Source organism: Ovis canadensis, chromosome 15 (assembly GCF_042477335.2).
Source record: "Ovis canadensis isolate MfBH-ARS-UI-01 breed Bighorn chromosome 15, ARS-UI_OviCan_v2, whole genome shotgun sequence".
Classification (NCBI taxonomy): Eukaryota; Metazoa; Chordata; class Mammalia; order Artiodactyla; family Bovidae; genus Ovis; species Ovis canadensis.
The window spans coordinates 22,056,328-22,071,584 of NC_091259.1; the positions used below are offsets into that span (position 1 = coordinate 22,056,328).

Below are 15,257 nucleotides of genomic sequence, written 5' to 3' on the forward strand. Positions count from 1 at the left end.
GTTCTGGCAAATCTTTGAATATTCATTTATATTCATGAATTTAAATGCATTCATTTTTTCTAAACACATATTAATCACATATATTTTACTTGACAATTTTTTATTTTTGGTAACAGCATATCTTTGGATAGTTGTGTGGTAATGTAGTGTTTTATAATGGATAATTAAGGTATTTTTATTGCAGGCTCGTGTGTCTATAATGTCCTACTGCCTTCAATCTTTCCCAGTAGGAGGACATTATCATGTTTGTGTGTCTATAATGAGCACTCTTTAACACACACACATATATCTTCCTGTACTAGTAAGTATATTTAACTAAGTTAAACTCCTGTAAGTGGAGTGTCTGGTCAAAGGGCATATTAATTTCAATAGTATGGTCAAAAAAATCTCCCAATAAGGCTGTGCCATATTACACATTCTCTGACAGTACACAAGCATCTGATAGTATACGAGCATCTTTTTTTGGATATTTGCAAACACTAGTTATTATCAATAGGTTTATTTTTGCCTATTCAATGAGTGAAAAAGTCATTGCTACTTTCGTTGTCATTTACCCTATTATCCATGAGGTGTTGCATATTTCAATGTATATGCTTCTGCTGCTGCTGCTAAGTCGCTTCAGTCGTGTCTGACTCTGTGAGACCCCATATACGGCAACCCACCAGGCTCTTCTGTCCTTGGGATTCTCCAGACAAGAATATTGGAGTGGGTTGCTATTTCCTTCTCCAATGCATGCCTGCATGCTAAGTCGCTTCAGTAGCGTCTGACTCTGTGCGACCCCATGGACAGCAGCCCACCAGGCTCCTCCGTCCACAGGATTCTCCAGGCAAGATATGTTATTGGCTAATTATACTTCTTTCATGAAATATGCTTTTTCGTTCTCTGACCATTTTCCTGCTGAATTGTTGCCTTTCCCATGATTTACAGATACTCCATATATTATTACCATATTTCTCCTTTTTATTTTATACATAGCAAATATCTTATTCCAGGTTGTCACTTTTATTTTTGTTTACGGTATCACTCACCAGAAAGAAGTTTCATATGTTTACATATTTAAATCTGTTAGTCTTTCCATTTTTGGTTTCTGGTTTTCTATCTCGCTTAAGGTCTTTCCTACCCAAAATTCTAAAAACAGCCTTTTGTATTTTCTTCTAGTACTACTGTTTTTACTATTCTTTGTAAGAAGATATATAGCTATGTTCTACCTCAAATCATATATAAAAAGAGAGTTTTGATTAAATATATATGTATCTATCTATCATCTATCTTTTTAATGTTTCCCACAACAGATAACCAATTGTATTAGCACCATTTTTTGAAAAGCCATTCATTCTCCACTGACTTGAAATCACTTTTACCGTATAATTAATCCTCACACCTACATAAGTTTGGTTATGGATGATACTCGAGTCTTCATTCTGCCTTGTAATATCTTCTTGTCTAGCTCTAATCCATAAGACTATATATATGTATATTTGTATTCAGTCTCCCAAGTTGTGTCTGACTCTTCGCAACCCTGTGGACTGCAGCATGCCAGGCCTCCCTGTCCCCCACCATCTCCAGGAGTTTGCCCAAGTTCATGTCCATTGCGTTGGTAATGAAATGCACGTATATTGTGTAATTGTAAAAAAGGGGTATTTATACTTTGGCCACCTGATGTGAAGAGCCAGCTCATTGGAAAAGACCCTGATGCTGGGAAAGATTGAAGGCAGGAGAAGAAGGGGGGACAGAGATTGAGATGATGGTTGGATGGCATCAAGAAATCAATGGACATAAGTTTGAGCAAACTTCGGGAGATGGTGAAGGCCAGGGAGGCCTCACATACTGCAGTCCATGGGGTCAAAGTGTCAGAAGTGACTTAGCAACTGAACAAATATTCTTTCTCCTAATACCATAAATATATTTTCATGTTTCTAAGTAGTTTTTCTTAATTATTATTATTATTAAATATTTGTTTGGCTGCACTGGGTCTTAACTGTGGCATGTGGGATCTACTTCCATGAGCAGGGATCAATCTCGGGCCCTTTGCATTGGGAGTGTGGAGTCTCAGCCACTGGACCACCAGGGAAGTCACTCTTAATTATTACTTGAGTGGCTATAATCTATTGTTTAGATGTACTGTACCTTATCTCTCCCCTATTCTTGGACACTTCTATTGTTTGTTTCTAAAGATGTTGCTGCAATGAACATTTTCACTCTTTCTCCCTCCCTCCCTCCCCCCGCCCCCATTTAATTGGCAAGTCCTTAGTAGTAGAATTACTGCATAAATTGGTGTGAATATCTTTATGGATTTTGCCATGTCTTGCCATATTACTAACAGGATTTCTTCAGTTTTTAGTGTTCTCAGTCATATATGAATTGACTTATTTCACTGCAGTCTTCTCAGTATTGAGTGTTACTTCTCAAAAATGTTGCATAATTTAGTAAAATATTACCTCAAGTTGCCCTGCGGAGAAGGCAATGGCAACCCACCCTGGTACTCTTGCCTGGAAAATCCCATGGATGGAGGAGCCTGGTGGGCTGCCGTCGGTTGGGTCGCATAGAGTCAAACACAACTGAAGCGACTTAATAGCAGCAGCAGCAAGTTGCCCTGATAATCCTATATGAAGCTGGTTATCTGTCCCAGTGTTCTGAACGCATCTTGTTTATTATATATCACAGCTATATAATAATTGCTCTTTAAATAATAATAAAAAGTTAATCTGTTTTGTGAGCTTGAAAGTGACATACAATCTTTGATTCCTTCATGCTTCTATTTAACTCACCATAATTGACAACATATTGTGGACTATGGGATAATTGAGTGCCATTCCAATAAAGTCCAGTTTTAGACATTTCCTTTTCTGGCACTCTGTGGCTATGGAGCAAAATAATCCCCAAATTAAATGACATATAATGACCTTTTGTTACGATCACATATTTTCCATATTTTCAACAGGGCACAGACGGCATAACTTTTTTCTCTTTCACTATAGCTGAATAACTCAAAGGCTAACAGAGACTTAATGGCTAGGGGCTGGAATCAGTTCAATGCTTATTCACTCACATATCTTGCAGTTGATGCAAGATGCTGGCTAGAACTTTAGCCATCAATGTTGGCTAACAGCTGGAACATCTGCATGTGACTTCCCCAACTGGTTCGGTTTCAAGGGCAAGTATCTTGAGAGAGAAAGTCAGGTGGAACCATATCTTTCATGACTTAGCTCAGAAGTTGCAAAACATCACTTATTTTGGTAGTCATAATCTCACCTAGATTTAAAAGGAGAGAACCTAGCTTTCCTCTCTTGATGGAGAAGTATTAACATCACATTGTAAGAAGGGGGAGTGGGATAGGTTTATTTCTGCCACAATATTTGGAAAATATGATCTGCCACATTTGTCATTGTATTTCAACTTTCTGCTATTCTTTTTGACTGATTTTGCAACATATTTACATTTATGGATACACTTGGCTTTTATTTTTTAATTGAAGTATAGTTCACTCACCATGCTGTGCCAACCTCTGCTATATGGAACCACTTGTCTTGAAAGACACAGATTTACATTCTACATTTGCGCTGCAGTTCTGTTGATACCATTTATGGTGTTTTCTGAGCTATTTATTCGACTGTCTTTTATTCTTTACTCAAAATAATGTCTAACAACATTCAGATGTTACGGTGGTTTCTGCTCTATCGTAGGGAGCTCTCCTTTGTTGTGCACTTAGCTTACAAGGAGAGCTGGTCATAATTTTAGCTCTATGTCAATTTATGGTTAGTGTCAAACTGGCCAAATACTCAAGTAACGGGAAGAAATCAGATTGGAGGAAACCTAGGAAGAAATTGTAGATTGACATCTTGGAATGGGTCTAGAGTGTGAAAATTTTTATTCTATGCAAATGCCCACCAAGAAGAACCTACTCTGGAAGAGACCCTAATAATCTAACGACAAGATGACGTATTTTTAAAATGCATTCATTTTTAATTGAAGGATAATTGCTTTACAGTGTTGTGTTGGTTTCTGCCATACATTAACATGAATCAGCCGTAGGTATACATATGTTCCCTCCCTCTTGAACCTTCCATCGCACCCCTCTAGGTTGTCACAGAGCACCCGGTTGATTTCCGTGCATCACAAAGCACATTCCCACTGGCTATCTATTTTGCATATGATAATGTATGTTTCCAAGCTACTCTCAATTTGTCCCACTGTCTCCTTTCCCCACCGTGTCCACAAGTCTGTTCTCCATGTCGGTGTCTCCACCGCTGCCCTACAAATATGTTCATCAGTACCATTTTTATAGATTCCATATACACATGTGTTAATATACGATATTTGTTTTTCTCTTTTTGACTACTTCACTCTGTATAACAGACTCTAGATTTATCCACCTCACTAGAAGTATCTCAAATTCATTCCTTTTTATGGCTGTGTAACATTCCATTGCATATAGTGAAGGACAGGGAAGCCTGGCATGCTGCAGTCCATGGGGTTGCAAAGAGTCAGACACAGCTTAGTGACTAAACAACAACAATATATGAACCACAACTTCTTTATCCATTCATCTGTCGATGGACATCTAGGTTTCTTCCATGTCCTGGTTTTTGTAAATAGTGCTGCAATGAACATTGGGGTACATGTATCTTTTTCAACTATGATTTTCTCAGGGTATATGCCCAGTAATGATATTGCTGGGTCCTACGGTAGGATTCCTAGTTTTTAAAGAAATCTCCATACTGTTCTCCATAGGGGCTGTATAAACTTACATTCCCACCAAAAGGGCAAGGTTCCCTTTTCTCCACACCCTCTCCAGCATTTATTGTATGTAGATTTTCTGATGATGGCCATTCTGATCCACATGAGGTGATGCCTCATTGTAGTTTTGATTTGCATTTCTGTAATAATAAGGGATGCTGAGCACTTTTTCATGTGTTTATTAGCCATCTGTATGTCTTCTTTGGAGAAATGTCTGTTTAGGTCTACAAGATGACCTATTTTGTGGCTATCAGTGAGAGCTTTCTTTTCTTAGCAAACCCTAGTACTTGTTCAATGAGTTTATAAACAAATACAGCAGTAATCTAAGCTGAAGATGGACTGAACAATATGGACTTTATTTTTGAACAAAGCTTACCTGGTGACCTCTACTGCTGAGTGCCTAACCAGCCAATAGTAAAGATTAATGTTGAGTTTTCAATATGGTATCACACCTGTAAGGGAGCAACTGGTCACCTAGTATAAATTGTCTACATTACTCATAGCCATTATGAAGTGGCAACAATTTGTCTTCAGAAGAACAGATATTAATACTTAGTCTGCCTGGTTGTTGTTATTATTTAGTTGCTAAGTTGAGTCCAACTATTTTGCCATCCCACGGACTCTCTTGCGACTCCATGAACTGTAGCCTGCCAGGCTCCCCTGTCCATGGATTTCCCAGGCAGGGATGCTGGAGTGGGTTTCCAGTTCCTCCTCCAAGGGATCTTCCCAACCCAGGGATCAAACCTCCATCTTCTGCATTGGCAGGTGGATTCATTACCATTGTGCCACCTGGGAAGCCCAGTCCGTTTAATCTGGATGCTTAATTTTATTTTCTCTGTCTGTCATGCTTCTGCCCAGAACCAACTTCCTCAGAATTAACAAATGCCTTATTTGCTACCATCCCACATAACACTGCATTTGAATAATGGACTCATTTTACAGTTAAAGTGGGACAATGTGGAATTTCCATCAGATTCATGGGTATTACGATGTCCTGTCATCCAGAAGAAGCTGGTATTACTATTATAGAATAGTGACTATATAGTGAAGACTCAGTTATGACACTGTCCAAGGAACTAGAAGATTGATGTTCTTTCGTATAGAATACAGCACATCCTCTGAGACAGCTGCCAATATATGGTGCACTTTCCCTCATTGACATACATGGGTCTGTAACTCAAGGAATAGAAGTGAGAGTGGTTTCACTCACTGTTATAACTACCTATTTGAACAGTGTTTGCTTCCATCTCCTTTTTGTGCTTAGGTGACCTAGAGGTATTAACACTCAAGAGATGAACAATTTCACAGGGGCCATGATAATGGTCTCACCAAAGTGGAAGTTAAGGCTGCTCTCAGACCATTTTAATTATCCCCAATATCCATTTCCTGCCTCCTGCACAATTAAAATTTTTTTAAAAAAATTTGATCCAATGGACACTAAAATGGACAGAATTCTAGGATCAACCACAAGATTCTTAACACTGGTGTACAGATCTTGTAAAATCTCTCGCCTGGAGTATGGCCAGATTTGTGAATGTGGTGAGATTTCACTCCTGTGAAAGATGGCATTACATGGCAAAAGTACATGTATTTTGCAATAACCTCAATTAGCTTGTAAGCAGATTGTCTCAGTCAAGCCTTCAGATGAGAAGAAAATCTGGTTAATATTTTGATTTCAATTTAGTGAGATCCTGAGCAGAATACCCAGTGAAATCTTGCCAAGACTCCTGATCCATCAAAACTGTGAAAGCGAAAGCGTCAGTCATTAGTGTCCTATTCTTTGCAACCCCACGGACTGCAGCCCACTAGGCTCCTGTGTCCATGGGATTCCCCAGGCAAGAATACTGGAGTGGACAGCCAATGCCTTCTCCAGGGGATCTTTCCAACCAGGGCTCAAACCCACATCTTCTGCATTGACAGGGGGACTCTTTACCTCTGTGTCACTTGGAAAGCCATTGAGACTAGGTCCCACTTTCTTAATAGGTTTAATGGCAAGAAATTCCAATTTGTCTTTGGCATTTACAAACATTGCTTTGGAGTCTCTGGCTTGTTTTATTTCTCTGTAAAGCACTCATGCTTCTTCTTCTTCTTCTTCTTTTTTTTTAAAGCAAAAATTAACTTGGAAACAAACTGAAAATTTTGTTTTGCTTGTACTAACAAACTCAAGTCTTGCTTCAGTTCTTTCACCTGGAAGAATAGTAGGATATTCTATCTTTGATTCTTTTATCGAGCTACTTACATTCTGCCTTTATGTTATTCAAATCAAAATAGAGTTTTTCGGTGTTAAAAAATTTTTTTTAATCGAATGAAAGACTCTACATTCTATAGTGCTTCACAATTTTCAGAAGTTTACACAATTTCATATAATCTCATAATAACTCCCCCTCTTCCCCTACCACTATATTGACCCTACCCCATTCCCTCTCCTCATGGATAACCAGCCCCGTTTGTTCTGAGTCTGTTAGTCTGCTTTTATTGTTTTATTCACTAGTTATATTCCACATAAAAGTGATATATAGTATTTATCTTTCTCTGTCTTATTTCACTTAGCATAAGGCTCTCCAAGTCTACTCATATTGCTGCAAATTGCAAAAAAAAAAAACACCTCATCTTTTTCATAGGTGAGTAGTATTCCATATCCCATATTCTTTATTCATATCTGATTATGGACTCTTAGGTTGCTTCTATATCTTGGTAATTATAAGTAATGCTACTATGAACACTGAGGTGCATATATCTTTTTGAATTATGGATTTTGTTTCTTTTGGCTATACACCCAGGAGTGAAACTGCATGTCTGCATTTGTATAGAGTTGCCCTCTCTGGTTCTCTGTTTTGGAATTCCTGTCTCATTCTCTAGCTACCCTGGGCTTCTCAGGCCAGAAAGATAGTGGGCTATTTATGATAGTTTTTTCCACCCTGTATTGTAGCACAATTCTGGTCTATCCATAGGTTAAAGCTATCAAAAATTGGAAATTCCCTCTGTAAGTAATTTACTCCATATTTTGACTTTGCCTGTTTCTGTTCACTCTCTTGACCCCTTGGGTAGTTTTTGCTTGTTTAATTCTTTTTGTATTTTGTCTAGAGTTTATAGTTTTTATCTGTGGAAAGGTCAGTCTGTTCAGTTCAGTCACTCAGTCGTGTCTAACTCTTTGCGACCCCATGAATCACAGCACGCCAGGCCTCCCTGTCCATCACCAACTCCCAGAGTCCACCCAAACCCATGTTCATTGAGTCAGTGATGCCATCCAACCATCTCATCCTCTGTTGTCCCCTTCTCCTGCCCTCAATCTTTCCCAGCATCAGGGTCTTTTAAAATGAGTCAGCCCTTCGCATCAGGTGGCCAAAGTATAGGAATTTCAGCTTCAACATCAGTCCTTCCAATGAACACCCAGGACTGATCTCCTTTAGGATGGATTGGTTGGATCTCCTTGCAGTCCACAGGACTCTCAAGAGTCTTTTCCAACACCACAGTTCAAAAGCATCAGTTCTTCTGTGCTTAGCTTTCCTTATAGTCCAACTCTAACATCCACATGTGACCACAGGAAAAACCAAAGCCTTGACTAGACAGACCTTTGTTGACAAAGTAATGTCTTTGCTTTTTAATATGCTATCTAGGTTGGTCATAACTTTCCTTCCAATTAGTAAGTGTCTTTTAATTTAATTTAATTTAAGGTCAGTCTGTTAGGAGCTTACTATTCCTCCATACTGGAAGTGGAACTCTCTAAACCAAAATAATTAAAAAACTAAGTTTTTAGATAGAAATAGCTAATTATAAGGTTTATACATACTTGATCTTTCCAAGGATTATGTTTTTTAGTGAATGTTGCAGGAGAAGTATCTCTCTACTTGTCATAAGCTACCATTTTAGTTTTACTATGTCAAGATAGTTTATTCTGATTTAAGCTAATGGCACAAATCTATAGATCCAAATTAGTGCTATTCAGATTGTTGTCCACCAACCAGTGCCTGTTTTTGAAGGCATTTGCTGCCTGTCCACAATGAGGACAGAACTGGGAATATGTGTTTAGAACCTTTCATGCAAATTTTATACAGTAATTTTTATGCTAATTAAATATAAAAAAATGGACTGTATTTACATGCCTTTGGCTATTCTTAAATTTCACTTTTTTAGTAATTAATTTTTCTTATGTTTTAATTAATATAATTCATATTTATTATAATTTTTCTCATATTTTACAAGTAATGAATTTTTCTTATTGTTGGTGATGGCTTGGAAATCAATTCTCACAGGTAATTTGAAGAACACTGGACTAGATTTCAAATAAGTAAATAACTTTTGGGAAGGTCTCAGGGTAACCAGTTAATAAGAGAGATGAGCCTAGACTGTTATTTGATTATAGTGATGGTTCCTGAACGAACCTGGGATAGGCTAAAATGTTCTTTTAAAGATGATGAAACTGAGGTGGAGAAAGTCCTAATCAAGTTGATTTTTGAGGGGGATATATGACACAGTAATTAACATGTCAGAAAAAAATTCAGTGCTAATGTAACTTTCAGCTGAGATGAAAGTATTCTTTGTTTGTTGCTCACTCTGAGAAGTTACTGTATTACTATTTAAGTAAAAAATAAAGCAGTACGTTCAGAGGAACAATAAATAATAGGAATATACTCATTTACTGACCCTGCTGTGCAACCGACTGTGTACAGGAAAACAACCTATTACATGGGTATTTTTATTCCCATTTTAGAAGTGAGAAAACTGAGTCTTGGCAAAGCAACTTAATCAGAATTATAGAGCAAGTAAGTGACAGAATTGGGGGCTTCCCTCATAGCTCAGTCGGTAAAGAATCTGCCTGCAATGTAGGAGACCCGGGTTTGATTCCTGGATTGGGAAGATCCCCTGGAGAAGGAAATGGCAACCCACTCCAGTATTGTTGCCTGGAGAATTCCAAGGACAGAGGAGCCTGGTGTGCTACAGTCCATGGGGTAGCAAGGTTGGACACAACTTAGCGACTAAACCACCACCACCACCACCGAGTGACAGAATCAGGATTCCAATTCAAATTTGTCTTGTTCCAAAGTCTCTACACTTAACATTACTGTTCTTTATTAATCACTAAATAGACCGCAATATAAATTGCTACATCTAATGATACAGATGGTTTCAAGTGCTCTACTAACACAGTGCTAAAAATGAACTTTACTAAAAATTCCTTTGCCAACAAGAGTCCATCAAGTCAAAGCTCTGGTTCCTCCAGTGGTCAAGTGTGGATGTGAGAGTTGGACCATAAAGAACACTGAATGCTGAAGAACTGGTACTTTTGAACTGTGGTGTTGGAAAAGACTCTTGAGAGACCCTTGGACTGCAAGGAGATCCAACCAGTCTATCCTAAAGGAAATCAGTTCTGAATATTCACTGGAAGGACTGATGCTGAAGCTGAAACTCCAATAGTTTGGCCACCTTACACAAAGAACTGACTCATTTGAAAAGACCCTGGTGCTGGGAAAGACTGAAGGCAGGAGGTGAAGAGGACGATAGAGGATGAGATGGGTGGATGGCATCACTGACTCGATGGACATGAGTTTGAGTAAGCTCCGGGAATTGGTGATGGACAGGGAAGCCTGGTGCGCTGCAGTCCATGGGGTGGCAAAGAGTCGGACATAATTGAGTGACTGAACTGAAATGAAAAAATGAATTGAGTAGTAGAAAGCACCATGGTGTCCCGTCCAAGGATTCATCAGCTTTTACCGAACTTAGACTGGAAAATCCATGTTAAGATACCAGGTGACAGTGAGCCAACAATTTGGAAGACAGGTAGGGATGGAAAAGCATTAGCAAGTTTTTTTTTTCCTAATGAATCACTGTAGATGTTTATTCTTGTTTCTGACTACCTGTTCTCTTTGCCTATCAGAGGAGTACAGTTAAGCTCTCTTTTTTTTTTTTTTTTTTCATGTTCCTCATTGCCTCTTTGTTCAGGTCTTTATTCAAAATTAGCTGTCCAAAATGATTTGGCATTTATGGAAAAAACAAATTTAAGTTTATGCAGCAGCCTTCTTTTCCTCTGAGGTGGGTTTCTTTTCTGTGGGCTTCTTTTCAGCTGCTGGTTTCTTGGTCCCTGCAGCCTTTTTTCCCACCACAGGCTTCTTCAGCTTCTTATCACCAATAGCCTTCTTTTCTTTGTTTCCCACCACAGGCTTCTTGCCCTGAACCCCCTTCTGATCTGATTTGGCTTCTAGTGCTGCTGCTGCCTTATCCATGCGGATTTTGTGATTCCTGGCCTGCCGAAGAATGGTGTTCCGGCGCATGGTCTTTGCGTACGGGTTAAGCTTCAACATGATTCTCAGGTTTTTCAGTGGATTCTTCTTCAGGACTCTGCGATGAATCTTCTTGCGTGGTGCTCGGAGTGCTCTTTGGATTTCTGGGCTTTTCAAGATTCTGCTAAGGTCTGTATTGAGCATCTTGTGCATGGGGAGGTTGTAGTTACTCTTGAGGGAGGCTGCTTTACGCCAAGTGCCATATAGCTCATCTAACTTTCGGAAAGCACTTTCAGTCCAAATGCAGAAACGTCCCACGTGACCACCAGGAGCAAGTTTCAAAATGTTCAGCTTGCTTACATTAAGCAGAGTAATTCCAGGGATGTTTCTGAAGGCCTTGATGATCCCATTGTCCTCATTATAGATGATGCAGGGTCCCCTGCGCTGGATGCGGCGCCGGTTTCTCATTTTGCCTTTGCCGGCTCTCATTCGCTGAGAGGCGTAGACCTTTTTGATATCATTCCAGGCCTTAAGTTTCTTCAGAAGCAAAACAGCCTCCTTGGTCTTCTTGTAGCCTTCAACTTTATCTTCCACCACCAAAGGAAGTTCAGGAACTTCCTCTATACGATGACCTTTAGACATGACCAGCGCCGGTAAGGCTGAGGCAGCCAGTGCAGAGCAGATGGCGTATCGCTTCTGCGTTGTATTCACTCTGCGGTGCCAACGTCGCCAGGTCTTGGTTGGTGTAAACATGCGGCCCCCACGACACATATTTCCAAAAGCACCCTGACCAGAACGGTGAGTCCCGCCACCTCGAACCCTGGGAATTCGAGCCACAGCTCTGCCGGTACCCCAAGACTCAGCACTGGTTTGATGACCTGCTAATTCACTGACAGCATAGGGCTGTCTGTTGTTTTTGCGCAAGTTGGTGTGAACGAAGTTAACAATATCGGGTCGAATGGGAGCCTTGAACACAGCAGGCAAAGTGACATTTTTGCCAGATGACTCCCCCTTTTCAGAGTACACTGATATCAGTGGACGAGCACACGCCATGGCGGGGAGAGGAGAAGGCCACGCTCCTCTCACCCCGGCGGCTCCCACAGGAAAAGTCAGTTAAGCTCTCTTTACAGATTATAGAAATAAAAAACATTAGTTGCCATCCAGTACCAGCCAAGCTAGGGAATGGAACAGAAAGGCCAAGTCTTTTTGCTTCAGTACATATTCATTCATTGTAATAAGTACAACAGTGGCAAATTTTATTTTCTTGAGCTCCAAAATTACTGTGGATGGTGATGACTGCCATGAAATGAAAAGACATTTCCTCCTTGGAAGAAAAGCTATGCCAAACCTAGACACTGTATTAAAAAGCAGAGACATCACTTTGCCAACAAAGGTCCATATAGTCAAAGCTTTGGTTTCTCCAGTAGTCATGTACTGATGTGAGAGTTGGATCAAGGCTGAGCACTGAAAAACTGATGTTTTCTAATTGTGGCGCTGGCGAAGACACTTGAGAGTCCCTTGGACAGCAAGGACACCAGTTAATCCTAAAGGAAATCAACCCTGAATTTTCATTGCAAGGATAGTCGCTGAAGTTGAAGCTCCGATACTTTGGCCACCTGATGTGAAGGGCCAACTCATTAGAAAAGACCCTGATGCTGGGAAAGATTGAGGGCAAGAGGAGGCAGTGGCAGAGGATGAGATGGTTAGATAGCATCACCGACTCACTGGACATGAATTTGAGATAGTGATGGACAGAGAAGCCTGGCAAGCTGCAGTCCATGAGGTCACAAGGAGTCGGACAGGACTTAGTGACTGAACAACAATGAACTACAGCTTATACAGAACACAACTAGGTTAGCTGCTCTTCTGAGGAATGCACTTGCAAGTTAATATTTCACTGCTCCTATACCTTGAGACTTTCTTAAAGACATCGGTTATTGTCAGTGTAAATTATACTGTTTAAATCAACATAATTCTATTTATCCTAGCAAGGAAGCTTTTTTTTTAAAAACTACTCATTGTCTTCATTTCTTTCACAGAAATAATCTTTGCATATTTTTATACCACATACATGAGGTGACTGTGATTCAGTGTCAACCAGAGAAATTCCTTTATGATATCTTTTCTATGGCCTTCCTTTGTCCTCTGTAATAGAAAATTACCAGCTGAAGCACTTCCCCTCACCCAGTTCCTGTTCTCTTATCACAGATTATCCCTTTACACTCCCTTCCTGCCTTGTTGGGGAATTTGAGAGGGCAGGGAAAGACTGCTAAACCTTTGCCTTCTATCCAATATCCACTGCATCCAATAGTATACATGTCTAATCTTTTGCACATTTAACAGTTTCCTCACCAATTCCTCTTTCATACTTTTTTGGGTGGACAATGGATTAATGCCAAAGTGATTTTTCCCCTTCACACAATTCAAAACCACACAGAGTTTAATCCAAGTTACAGCAGGACTGATAGTTTCAGCTTTTATTTTTTTGTAGTGCCCTTCCTATAATGTTGGGCCAGGGGTGCAAGGGAAACAGAATGATGAGCAGTCATTTTTTTCCCTACCTGGTTTATACTTTCCATACTACCGTTACCATACCAATCATTTCTTCCTTCTCAACCTCCTCCTCTCTTGTAGCTATCATGTTTGAAACTGTGTTAAAAACTGCTTATACACACTAGTCCATTTCATCCTAACCACCCTTACGGAGAGGGTAGTAATACTACTTACATTTGAGGGCTTTTTATGTATGAAGTATTGTTGTAAGTGTTTAACATGTAGCAAATTTGGAAAACTTGGCAGTGGCCACAGGACTGGAAAAGGTCAGTTTTCATTCCAATCCGAACGAAAGGCAATGCCAAAGAATGCTCAAACTACCGCACAATTGCACCCATCTCACACGCTAGTAATGATCAAAATTCTCCAAGCCAGGCTTCAGTAATACGTAAACTGTGAACTTCCAAATGTTCAAGCTGGTTTTAGAAAAGGCAGAGGAACCAGAGATCAAACTGCCAACATCTGCTGGATCATGGAAAAAGCAAGAGAGTTCCAGAAAAACATCTATTTCTGCTTTATTGACTATGCCAAAGCCTATGACTGTGTGGATCACAATCAACTGTGGAAAATTCTGAAAGAGATGGGAATACCAGAGCACCTGACCTGCCTCTTGAGAAACCTATATGCAGGTCAGGAAGCAACAGTTAGAACTGGACATGGAACAACAGACTGGCTCCAAATAGGAAAAGGAGTACGTCAAGGCTGTATATTGTCACCCTGCTTATTTAACTTATATGCAGAGTACATCACGAGAAACGCTGGACTGGAAGAAACACAAGCTGGAATCAAGATTGCTGGGAGAAATATCAATAACCTCAGATATGCAGATGACACCACCCTTATGGCAGAAAGTGAAGAGGAGCTAAAAAGCCTCTTGATGAAAGTGAAAGTGGAGAGTGAAAAAGTTGGCCTAAAGCTCAACATTCAGAAAACGAAGATCATGATATCTGGTCCCATCAGTTCATGGGAAATAGATGGGGAAACAGTGGAATCAGACTTTATTTTGGGGGGCTCCAAAATCACTGCAGATGGTGATTGCAGCCATGAAATTAAAAGATGCTTACTCCTTGGAAGAAAAGTTATGACCAACCTAGATAGCATATTCAAAAGCAGAGACATTACTTTGCCGACTAAGGTCCATCTAGTCAAGGCTATGGTTTTCCAATGGTCATGTATGGATGTGAGAGCCGGACTGTGAAGAAAGCGGAGCACTGAAGAATTGATGCTTTCGAACTGCGGTGTTGAAGACTCTTGAGAGTCCCTTGGACTGCAGGGAGATCCAACCAGTCCATTCTGAAGGAGATCAGCCCTGGGATTTCTTTGGAGGGAATGATGCTGAAGCTGAAACTCCAGTACTTTGGCCACCTCATGCGAAGAGTTGACTCATTGGAAAAGACTCTGATGCTGGGAGGGATTGGGGGCAGGAGGAGAAGGGGACGACAGAGGATGAGATGGCTGGATGGCGTCACTGACTCGATGGACATGAGTCTGAGTGAACTCTGGGAGTTGGTGATGGACAGGGAGGCCTGGTGTGCTGCGATTCATGGGGTCGCAAAGAGTCGGACACGACTGAGCGACTGAACTGAACTCATCTAATCTGTGAAGCTGGTTTCCTGTTTTACAGATTAAAAAATTAATGTTCCATGCCTTGGATTACACTGCAAATAACTGAGAGAGGCAGGATGTGAATCCACTAACTTTAAAGTAGGCTTTGCGTGCTTAGTCGCTTCGGTCGTGTCTGACTCTGCG

At 40.2% G+C, this 15,257-nt stretch overlaps 1 pseudogene; it reads right to left on the reverse strand.

Moving 5' to 3' along the window:
• Positions 1 to 10,661: 10,661 nt before the first annotated feature.
• LOC138421100 (large ribosomal subunit protein uL4 pseudogene) lies at positions 10,662 to 14,382 on the reverse strand (annotated as a pseudogene).
• Positions 14,383 to 15,257: the final 875 nt, after the last annotated feature.